This window comes from Chanodichthys erythropterus, chromosome 17 (assembly GCF_024489055.1).
Source record: "Chanodichthys erythropterus isolate Z2021 chromosome 17, ASM2448905v1, whole genome shotgun sequence".
In the NCBI taxonomy this organism is placed as follows: domain Eukaryota; kingdom Metazoa; phylum Chordata; class Actinopteri; order Cypriniformes; family Xenocyprididae; genus Chanodichthys; species Chanodichthys erythropterus.
This window is the reverse complement of record NC_090237.1, coordinates 38,431,739-38,443,015: the sequence shown is the minus strand read 5'-3', so window position 1 is coordinate 38,443,015 and position 11,277 is coordinate 38,431,739.

Here is an 11,277-nt window from a genome sequence, read left to right as displayed (position 1 = left end):
GTACTGGGTGTCCCCCGCACTTTTAATAAAACGTTAATTCGTCCCCCGCACTTTTTATCGGGCAAGAGTGAGAATAATAGATGAAAATGTGAATAAATCTTGAATTAAATTCAAAGAGACAATATGTCGAGACACAACTTGTCACTTTATTATTATTATAAAATAAGGCAATTTAAACGTTATGAAGCACTCACTCTTGTGTAATATCCGGGAGCTCAGTGAATACGCTTGAATTCACCGAGCACCCGAGAGTGACCCATTCTTTCACAAATGTTTGTAGAAGCAGTCTGTATGCCTAGGTGTTTGATTTTATACACCTGTGGCCATGGAAGTGATTGGAACGCCTGAATTCAAAGATTTGGAGGGGTGTCCCAATGCTTTTGGCAATAAAGTGTTTGTCTCATTCATACTGGAAGCCAGAGGGCGCTCTCTCGCAGAATGTCCAAAATGGTTTCGTAGAAGTAATTCTGTTATTTGCTCTAGCAGCTGCTGATTAAATGCAGAAACGTATTGATTGATGAAACGTGAAGACAATAAACACACAAATTACAGCTAACTGCACAAAATATCTCAGGCATATTGTAACCTTGTTATGAACCTTATGGGAGTGTTTCGTTGATCTTCCTCTAGTAGTTGTAGCTGCTGGGACCATAGACTGAAACAGATTGCGCAGCTGTGACCGAGCACAAAAATGGCGGTGATAAAGCACCGTGACGTCACATGGTCAGAATTAATATCTTTATTTTATTAAATCCAAGTGATCGCGCAGGTGCCTCGCGCACGCATCAGTTGTAGCTTTTTTAACTTGACATTTCAGCCATTCATCATCAAACTAAATTGCAGTCATTCAACCAAACATAAAAGTTACACTGCTCAAATTAAATGGTCCTCTGTAAATCAGCTCCACCACATACATTTTTGTGCAAGTGAAGGATGCCGTTTTACGTGGATATTGGGTGAAGTACAAAGCCTTAATTGTTTACATAATGAATAATAATTTAGCAACCAAAATGTTACATGCAAATATAGAAACATATTTTGATTCTTTCCAAATGAGAGAGGTGAGCCCATCAGTTTCGCTTTAGCCTAAAACATTTCATTTTGACTTGACTTATGTTGTTTATAGTGAATGGCTACACTCTAAAAAAATGGTGCTATATAGTACTAAAAGTGGTTCTTTGGCTCGTAATCATAGGGGAACAACTTTAAGTTCTGCATAGCACCAAATCTTGGTGCTTTGGTGGTTCTTCAGTGATTCTATGGGATGACTGAGGTGCTATATAGCACCGCTACCATACAAAGAACCTGTTAAGCCCCTTTAAAGTTCTTTACGAGCCAAAGAACCACTGTGGGTGCTGTTTAGAACCATTATTGTTGAAGAAATAAAATGCAATATGGCTCCTCTTATGGGTTCTACATAGCACCATTTGACAAAGATGCTGTAAAGCACCTTTAAAGGTGCCCTAGAATCAAAAATTGAATTTACCTCGGCATAGTTGAATAACAAGAGTTCAGTACATGGAAATGACATACAGTGAGTCTCAAGCACCATTGTTTCCTCCTTCTTATGTAAACCTCATTTGTTTAAAAGACCTCAGAAGAACAGGCGAGTCTCAACATAACACTGACTGTTACGTAACAGTCGGGATCATTAATATGTACGCCCCCAATATTTGCATATGCCAGCCCATGTTCAAGGCATTAGACAAGGGCAGCCAGTATTAACGTCTGGATCTGTGCACAGCTGAATCATCAGACTAGGAAAGCAAGCAAGAACAATACTGAAAAATGGTAGATGGAGCAATAATAACTGACATGATCCATGATAACATGATATTTTTATTGATATTTGTAAATTGTCTTTCTAAATGTTTCGTTAGCATGTTGCTAATGTACTGTTAAATGTGGTTAAAGTTACCATTGTTTCTTATTGTATTCACAGAGACAAGACTGTTGTTATTTTCATTTTTAAACACTTGCAGTCTGTATAAATCATAAACACAACTTCATTCTTTATAAATCTCTCCAACAGTCTAGCATTAGCCGTTAGCCACGGAGCACTATCAAACTCATTCAGAATCAAATGTAAACATCCAAATAAATACTATACTCACAGGAATCGATGCATGCGTGCAGCATGAATGATGAACATCTTGTAAAGATCCATTTGAGGGTTATATTAGCTGTGTGAACTTTGTTTACGCACTGTTTAACTGCACTTATAGTCCACAGCTCAGGAGGGCAGGGAGCGAGAGATTTAAAGGGGCCGCAGCCTGAATCAGTGCATAGTTAATGATGCCCCAAAATAGACAGTTAAAAAATTAATTTAAAAAAATCGATGGGGTATTTTGTACTGAAACTTCACAGACACATTCAGGGGACACCTTAGACTTTTATAACATCTTTTGAAAAGACGTTCTACGGCCTTTAAAGATATGCTGCTACATAGCACCAAAAGTGGTTCCCCTGATTACGAGCCAAGAACCACTTTTAGTGCTGTAAATCACCTTTTTTTTTTTTTTTTTAGAGTGTATGACTAATTTATGTTTTATTTTATAGTTTAATATATAATTTTATAACTTCTTTTTCATTCTTGTTGTGTTTTGAATACCGTTTAAGTTTGTTAAAGGGTTTGTTGTGGAGGGAACTCCAATAAGCCTATGAATGTTTTATTTACCAGTATTAAATATAAATATAAAATAATTTAATTGTTTGCAATTACAAGATTTTTGGTGTAAAATAAATTTTACTTTCATGACATACTTCCTCTTCTTGGCCAGGTTATGTTTCTCTGTGTCGTAAACTCTAGGGGCGAGGCTCCTAAACTGTGAATTTTTAGGGGCGCGATATTTAAATGACGATTGTTTTTAGCAGCCACATTTATCAATGTATGATCATTCATACGATATAAATGTTTGATGAATCACAAGTGAATCCTGTCGTAAGATGATATCTGCGCCTGGATCTACGCTCGTTTTTACGTTTGATAAATGAGGCCCCGTGTTACTTGAAAATATTGTCCCGTCTCATTTCTCTTGAACCCAATATCGTATATTGTCTTGTCTTGTGAGCTAAGTGTATCGTGGTCATACCCCTAACATACAGCTCTTAGATCATACTTTTTTGCTGGATCCATCTTGTCAAAAACTTAACAGCTTCTCTCACAAATACTCCACAGTTTAGAAAACTATAATATTGTAAAAAAAAAAAAAAAAAAAAAGGCTGCCTTGTATAACTTTGAAGACTTCTAATAGCTAATTACTTTGCGTTCACACTTGTGAAACACATGTATTAGTGCGACAGTGACAGTATTGGCTCTGACTCGACGACAAATGCTAGACTAATGCTGCCTTCCAGACAGATCGGAATTTGGATTTTCCCCACCTCCTTCTATGAAATAGGCTTGTTTAAGATGTGCACGCCTCAGTGAAGAGAGTAATGAAAAAAGTGCAACCTGCGGTGGACATCCAACCCCACCCACATCCAAGTGTGATGTCAGAAGCCAGGCCCGTGCCCAATTCGTCACCTCGTGACTCCCCACTAAACCATTTCACCAGAAATCCCAACCTGCAGGTAATTTCATTGGTTACAGTAGCTGCGTTTCCATTACCCTGTAAATTGCGCAAATTGAAAATACGCTAAATGGAAACGCGTAAATTTCGCAAAACCATATATTGCAAAAAAGTTTTTACGCTGACGTGAGGTGGTATTTCAGGCACCTGCCTTATGTAAAAGTGGATCATTCTTTAAAGATGGCATGGTATGTTTGGACAGAAGACGAGAGTTCTTCATTAAACTCATAAAAGACAAAAGTGTTATGGGACTACTGGATTCTAAACAACAAAGAAATGCTATAGTTTGAGTTTATCAAGACCTCGAAGCAGATAGGAGGGAGAAACACCTCATACATGGCCGCTCCCAAATGTAAGGGGCTTTCCTTACAATAAATGCTTGCATATGTCTCCTTTGATTAAAAATAATGGCTAATGCAGTGGGTGGAATATACATAAACCTACCAACAGCCGTTGCCATGATTTGGAATGATTCGTGAGAGGGAAAAAAAGACGTTTTAGTTGCATAACATTGGTTAATTCATTTCGCAATAGTTTTTATATATATTTAGAAAATATAGCAAAAGTTTTGTGCAAATCTGAAATGGAAATGCAGCTAGTGACAGGTAGGTTTAGGGATCAGTGTTTGGTGTAGGTAATCAGTGCTGTGATTGACATGACCAATAAAATCTTAAAGGTGCCCTAGAACTTTAAAAAAAAAAGATGTAATATAAGTCTAAGGTGTCCCCTGAATGTGTCTGTGAAATTTCAGCTCAAAATACCCCATAGATTTTTTTAAATTCATTTTTTGAACTGCCTATTTTGGGGCATCACTATAAATGAGCCGATTCAGGGCTACAGGCCCTTTAATTCTCCTGCTCGACGTCCACGGAGCTCGCGCTTGCCTTGAACAGTGCATAAACAAAGTTCACACAGCTAATATAACCCTCAAATGGGTCTTTACAAAGAGTTTGTCATGTATGCGTCGGATTATGTGAGTATTGTATACTGTTATATTGTTTACATTGATTCTCCATGAGTTTGAGGCTATTCTCTGTGGCTAACGGCTAATGCTACACTGTTGGAGAGATTTATAAAGAATGAAGTTGTGTTTATGAATTATACCAAATGATGGTAACTTTAACCACATTTAACAGTACATTAGACAAAACATTTAGAAAGACAATTTACAAATATCACTAAAAATATCATGTTATCATGGATCATGTCAGTTATTATCGCTCCATCTGCCATTTTTCGCTGTTGTTCTTGCTTACCTAGTCTGATGATTCAGCTGTGCACAGATCCAGACGTTAACTGGTTGCCCTTGTCTAATGCCTTTCATAATGTTGGGAACATGGGCTGGCATATGCAAATATTGGGGGCGTACATATTAATGATCCCGACTGTTACGTAACAGTCGGTGTTATGTTGAGATTCGCCTGTTCTTCGGAGGTCTTTTAAACAAATGAGATTTATATAAGAAGGAGGAAACAATGGAGTTTGAGACTCACTGTATGTCATTTCCGTGTACTGAACTCTTGTTATTTAACTATGCCAAGATAAATTCAATTTTTCATTCGATGGCACCTTTCAGAATCGGCTGCAGGGCAGCATAGGCCTGGGTTCTGATGTCAAACTTGGATGTGTGCCTGGTTGGATGTCCACCGCAGGCTGCAGTGAGACGATTCTCTATGAGACGCTTCTGTCCTGATTTCTTTGAGAGGAGGGTCAATGGGCAGGTAAATGTATGGGTTTTTTGCAGATCTTTCGATCTAATGGACAAAATAAGCTCAAACTATTTACATGTGAACACACCTGGAAACGATTTTGGAAATGTTGGTAGCTGAATAACTTATCTAGAAAAACACAACCTACTTCACTCTAAACAGATTGGTTTTAGGCCCAAGTATTCGACAGAAATGGCAAACTGCTTTCTCACAGAATTTATTAAGGGAGCTTTAGATAATGGTAATGTAGTAGGTGCAGTGTTTTTAGACCTCAAAAAGGCATGCGGTGAATCATGAAATTCTCCTACATAAATTTAATTTGTTTAGTTTCTCTCAGCAGTCAATAAATTGGTTTAGATCATATTTAGAATCTCGAGATCAGTGTGTTAAAATAAATAATTCAAGATCAGCTTTACGAAACAATGAGATTGGTCTCCCTCAAGGGTCAATTTGGGGTCCACTGTTGTTTTCCTTATATGTCAATGATTTACCAAATTGTTGTAAGGAATCTAAATGTCAGTTATATGCAGATGATATAGTCATTTATGTATCGGCGCAGATTCCACGCTGCAGATAGTCAAGTCAAGTCAAGTCAAATTTATTTATATAGCGCTTTTACAATTGGTAATTGTTTCAAAGCAGCTTTACATATTAGAGGCACAGAAAAAAGGGAAGTGGTTAAAAATAAGCATGGTAATATGTAACATATACAAGATGGTGCTACATTAAGCCAATGTCGGCTGACTCCCAGGGGTGGAAAAAAGCCCCTAGGAGAAAAACCCAGCGTGCTAGCACTGGGAAAAAAGTCCTAGGAGGGAAAAAACCCCTTGGAAGATATATATAATATATGTAAATGGATATGGAGATCAAAATCTGAATTATACATTTTTATTATAGAGATTAAAAATAGATTATATATAAATATATGTAAGCGGATACGGGGATTAAAAATCTGAATTATAGATGCAGCCAGAACTGGGTCTGTAGGCCCATTGTCTCCTGGGCTACGTTGTAGTCAGGTCCAGACACAGGTTCTCCATCTGATCTGGATACGGCCTGGATCCAGCACCCGGCAAACCTCAGGATAAGCAGAGAGACAGATATTAGCGTAGATGCCATTCTTATTCTGATGTACAGGTATATCTAGTGTTATAGGAAATGTTCTCGGTTCCGGCCGACCTAATTATTGCAGCGTAACAATCCTTTAACGGATTTGAAAAATGTTAATGTATTGATAATGTGTTATGTGTATGCAAGAGCAAAGAGATGTGTTTTTAGTCTAGATTTAAACTGACAGAGTGTGTCTGCTTCCCGAACAATGCTAGGAAGATTGTTCCAGAGTTTAGGTGTTAAATAGGAAAATGATCTGCCGCCTTCAGTTGATTTTGATATTCTGGGTATTATCAACTGGCCTGAATTCTGAGATCGCAATAAACGTGAAGGACTATAATGCATTAAGAGCTCACTTAGGTACTGGGGAGCTAAACCATTTAGAGCTTTATAAGTAAGTAGCAAGATTTTAAAATCTATACGATGTTTAATAGGGAGCCAATGTAATGTTGACAGAACTGGGCTAATATGGTAATACTTTCTGGTTCTAGTAAGAACTCTAGCTGCCGCATTTTGGACCAACTGTAGTTTGTTTAAAAGCCGAGGAGAACAACCACCCAGTAGAGCGTTACAATAATCTAGTCTTGAGGTCATGAATGCATGAACCAACTGTTCCGCATTTGTCATTGAGAGCATATGTCGTAATTTAGATATATTTTTTAGATGGAAGAAGGCGGTTTTACAGATACTAGATACATGACTGTAAGGCCCGCCCAATCGGCCCAATGGCGGTTTCCCACCGGGCGGGGAAGGTTTCTTGCGCGTTCCGTCTTTTCAGCGTGGCAAAGTAGTTTAATTCCAAATAATCTTTTATCTGACTCCATGTTATCATGACCTCGAATTTAGTTTAAAATGTCAATTGATTATTGGTCATTTGTATAATTTAGCTTTACATTTGAATATTCTATTTGACTCTTTACTCTTATTGTACTTGTTCATTCGGTTCTCAGTGTCGCACAGGGTCCTCGCACTGGCCATTCATTAATATGCGGGCCCACGATCACAAACACGCCAGTCTTGGTCACTAGACAGAGGTAATTGACTATACTATTTAGAAGGCCGCTTTCATGCTTGCTCTGTCTAAAAGTATTTGTGTAGTCCCCTTAGATCTGTATACACTTGAATTAAAGTAACACTAACTCTAGTCAGAGGTCATAACCACTATTTACAGGGAAGTTGACCAATATTACTTCTCTTATAATAGCTTTGGTTTCGTTATGCCATGGTTTTACCATGTACACTTAGCTAGAGTAACATTACAATAAACAGAGGTAAGGCTCACCCTATTTAGGTTGGTCGATCAACATTTGTTGCCTAAACGGAAATTCCCTTTTTAGCCTTTACAGTCTTAAGTACACTTGAACTAATGCCAAGTGTTAGTCGGAGCTCTAAAATCACAGTTAGTGTGCCCTATGCTCCACTCAACTGGACTTTAGTCCGTTACTAACCTGACGCAGATTTGCGGTAACAATGGATACATCGTAATCTACTGAAGTCAATAATTTCAGAGTAAGTCAGAATCAATCAAATGTGACAATTTATTAGTCAGGTAAATGTATCATGCCAATTACATAATCGATTCAAAGGTGATTAATACAAAACATCAAATGCTCAAAAATAGAGTAAGATGCATACCTGACATGCATATTGCTGAGTGTCCAAACACCCAGCAATATGGGCTCCATCTGAATACAGAGGCGCCCCGAGCCTTTTGCAACATTTCTTTAAATACTCAGACCAAGACAAAACATCCCCCAATGTGGGGCATGAACTTACAATCAGAATTTGCATTGACTAGGGTCACAGACCTCGGGGGTTCGCACCTTGCTGTGGAACAGGAGGTAATTTGGATCAAAACCCTGGGAAAGGGACACACCCATGGTTGCAACCAAAGTATCTCTAAAACTCTTAAAACCTTTAATACCTTTGGTTTACGTTTATGTAGACGAGACCGTTGTACCAGTTGCACTGAGACATTTCAAACGATACCAAACATTGTATAGCACTCTTTGATGATTGTTCACATTAAACCAGATAGATTTTGGGTGAATTCTAGGTCATTTCTGTATGTAGAGAGAAGAGATGGGGGGAGAGGGTGAAGGGAGTGAAATGTAGATTAAGGCAGATGCTGAGGTGTGATTGACTCAGTGTGATTGCATCTCGGGTGGGGATGCTATTTTGCAAGAGAGAGTTCAAATGGTAATTTTCTTTGTTTTCTCAAAGAGTAGCCCTTTTGGTCCAGGCACCCTGGCATCAGTCTTACATGACTTTCAAATGAAAGATTGGTATCAAAAAGCACACCCAAGTTCCTAACTGAGGATGAAGGTTTAATGGAGCACCCGTCAAGTGTTAGAGAGTATTCAAGGTTTTTTCGTGAGGAAGTTTTTGGTCCAAAGATTAGGATATACTAACAAATGAAATGACTGTCATGTCACAGTGGCTGCAAAACAACTGTTTGACCTTGAATTGTTCAAAAACTGTATCAATGTGTTTTTCAGTTAGAAGGAATGGTTTTATAATTAAGATCAATCAAAAGGAAATAGAGACGGTTAACAATTTTAAATATTTGTGTTATCTTAGATTCTCATTTGAAATTTGATGCGCATGTAAAGAGACTGTGTAGAACAATCAGAACAAACTTGAATTGTTTTTATATGATTAGACCACATCTCTAAAAGCAGCTATGTTATACATGCATGCAATGGTCTTCTCACATTTATCTTATTGTGTGACTGTCTGGATTCAGGTTTCTCAAATGACAATCAACCTGATAGAGCTCTATATAAACAAACACTAACACTGCTACTGACACTCTTTGCACCACTCTAACATCTTGCTTAGATAACTTCTGCCCCCTTTTAACCAGACCAGTCCGTGCCACCCCATTTGCCCCCTGGCTCTCTGATGTTCTCCGTGAGCATCGGTCGAGACTCAGGGCTGCAGAGAGGAAGTGGCGCAAATCTAAAAATCCTACTGACCTTAGCTTACATCAGTCACTCCTTTCTTCTTTCTCTACTAATGTCTCCAATGCTAAAACCTCATACTATCACACCAAAATTAACAATTCCACTGATTCCTGCACACTTTTTAAAACCTTCTCTTCTCTTCTTTGCCCTTCTCCCCTTCCTCCCACATCAGCTCTTACAGCTGATGACTTTGCCACATTCTTCACACATAAAATAACAACCATCAGCGGCCAATTCTCCACACCACACACTGACAATAACATCTTAATGGAAAACACACAAATTCTCCCCTCCTTCTCCATGCTTTCTGAGGCAGATGTTTCAAAACTCATCCTTTCCAATCACCCTACTACCTGTCCGCTCGACCCTATCCCCACTCCTCTTCTTCAAGCCATCTCCTCCTCAATTCTACGTGCACTCACTCACATTATCAATTCTTCCCTTCACACAGCTCCTTCCCACAGCCTTTAAGCAGTCTAGGATTACCCCACTGCTTAAGAAACCCACTCTGAATCCAGCTCTTTTAGAAAACTACAGACCAGTATCCCTTCTTCCTTTCATTGTAAAGACACTTGAGAGAGTTGTTTTTTCACCAACTGTCTACTTATCTCACACAGAACAACCTCCTGGACAACCAGCAGTCTGGTTTCAAGAGTGGCCACTCTACTGAGACTGCCTTGCTCTCAGTCACTGAAGCCCTGAGACTGGCACGAGCATCTTCAAAATCATCAGTACTCATCTTGCTGGATCTTTCTGCTGCCTTTGACACAGTGAACCACCAGATCCTCCTGTCTACACTCATGTCGAAGGGCATCACGGGAACCGCGCTCCAGTGGTTCGAGTCTTACCTCTCAGGTAGGTCCTTCAGGGTATCTTGGAGAGGTGAGGTGTCCAAGTCACATCATCTTGCTACTGGGGTACCTCAGGGCTCTGTGCTTGGACCACTTCTATTCTCCATCTACATGTCATCACTAGGATCGGTCATTCAGGATCATGGTTTCTCCTATCACTGTTATGCTGAAGACACACAACTCTACCTCTCATTCCAACCAGATGATCCGACGGTTGCTGGTCGCATCGCAGCCTGCCTGACAGCCATTTCTGCCTGGATGAAGGACCACCACCTTCAACTCAACCTTGCAAAAACAGAACTGCTGGTGGTCGGTGCAAACCCAACACTTCATTATAACCTTTCTATTCAACTTGGGTCGTCAAGCATTACTCCCTCTAGGACAGCCAGGAACCTTGGAGTGGTGATGGATGATTGTTTAAGCTTCACAGATCATATTGCTACAACGGCATGGTCCTGCAGATTTGCCTTGTACAACATCAGGAAGATTAGTCCCTTCCTATCGGAGCATTCCACACAAATTCTTGTCCAAGCTCTTGTTCTATCCAGACTGGACTACTGTAATGCTCTCTTGGCCGGCCTTCTAGCATGCACTGTCAAGCCTCTACAACTGATCCAGAATGCTGCAGCAAGACTGGTCTTCAACGAACCAAAGAGAGCGCACGTCACTCCTCTCTTCATCAGTCTGCATTGGCTGCCAGTAGCTGCTCGCATCCAATTCAAGGCTCTGATGTTTGCCTACAGAACGACCGCTGGCTCTGCACCACCATACCTTAACTCGCTACTTCAGACTTATGCGCCTTGTGGTGCCATCACAAAGGGGCTCAATATCACTCTCACGGACCTTCTAAGGGTCTGTTCCTGGCTGGTGGAATGACCTACCACGCTCTATTCGAGCAGCTGAATCTTTAGCCATTTTCAAAAAAAATAGCACTTACCCCGATTTCTATTTTCCTTCCATCTATTTGTGTATTAAAAAATAAATAATAAATCCTTGCTACGAGCACTTTACTGTCATAACTGTGACTTCACTCAGCACTTACATACTGTTGTTCTCATGTTGTTTTGAT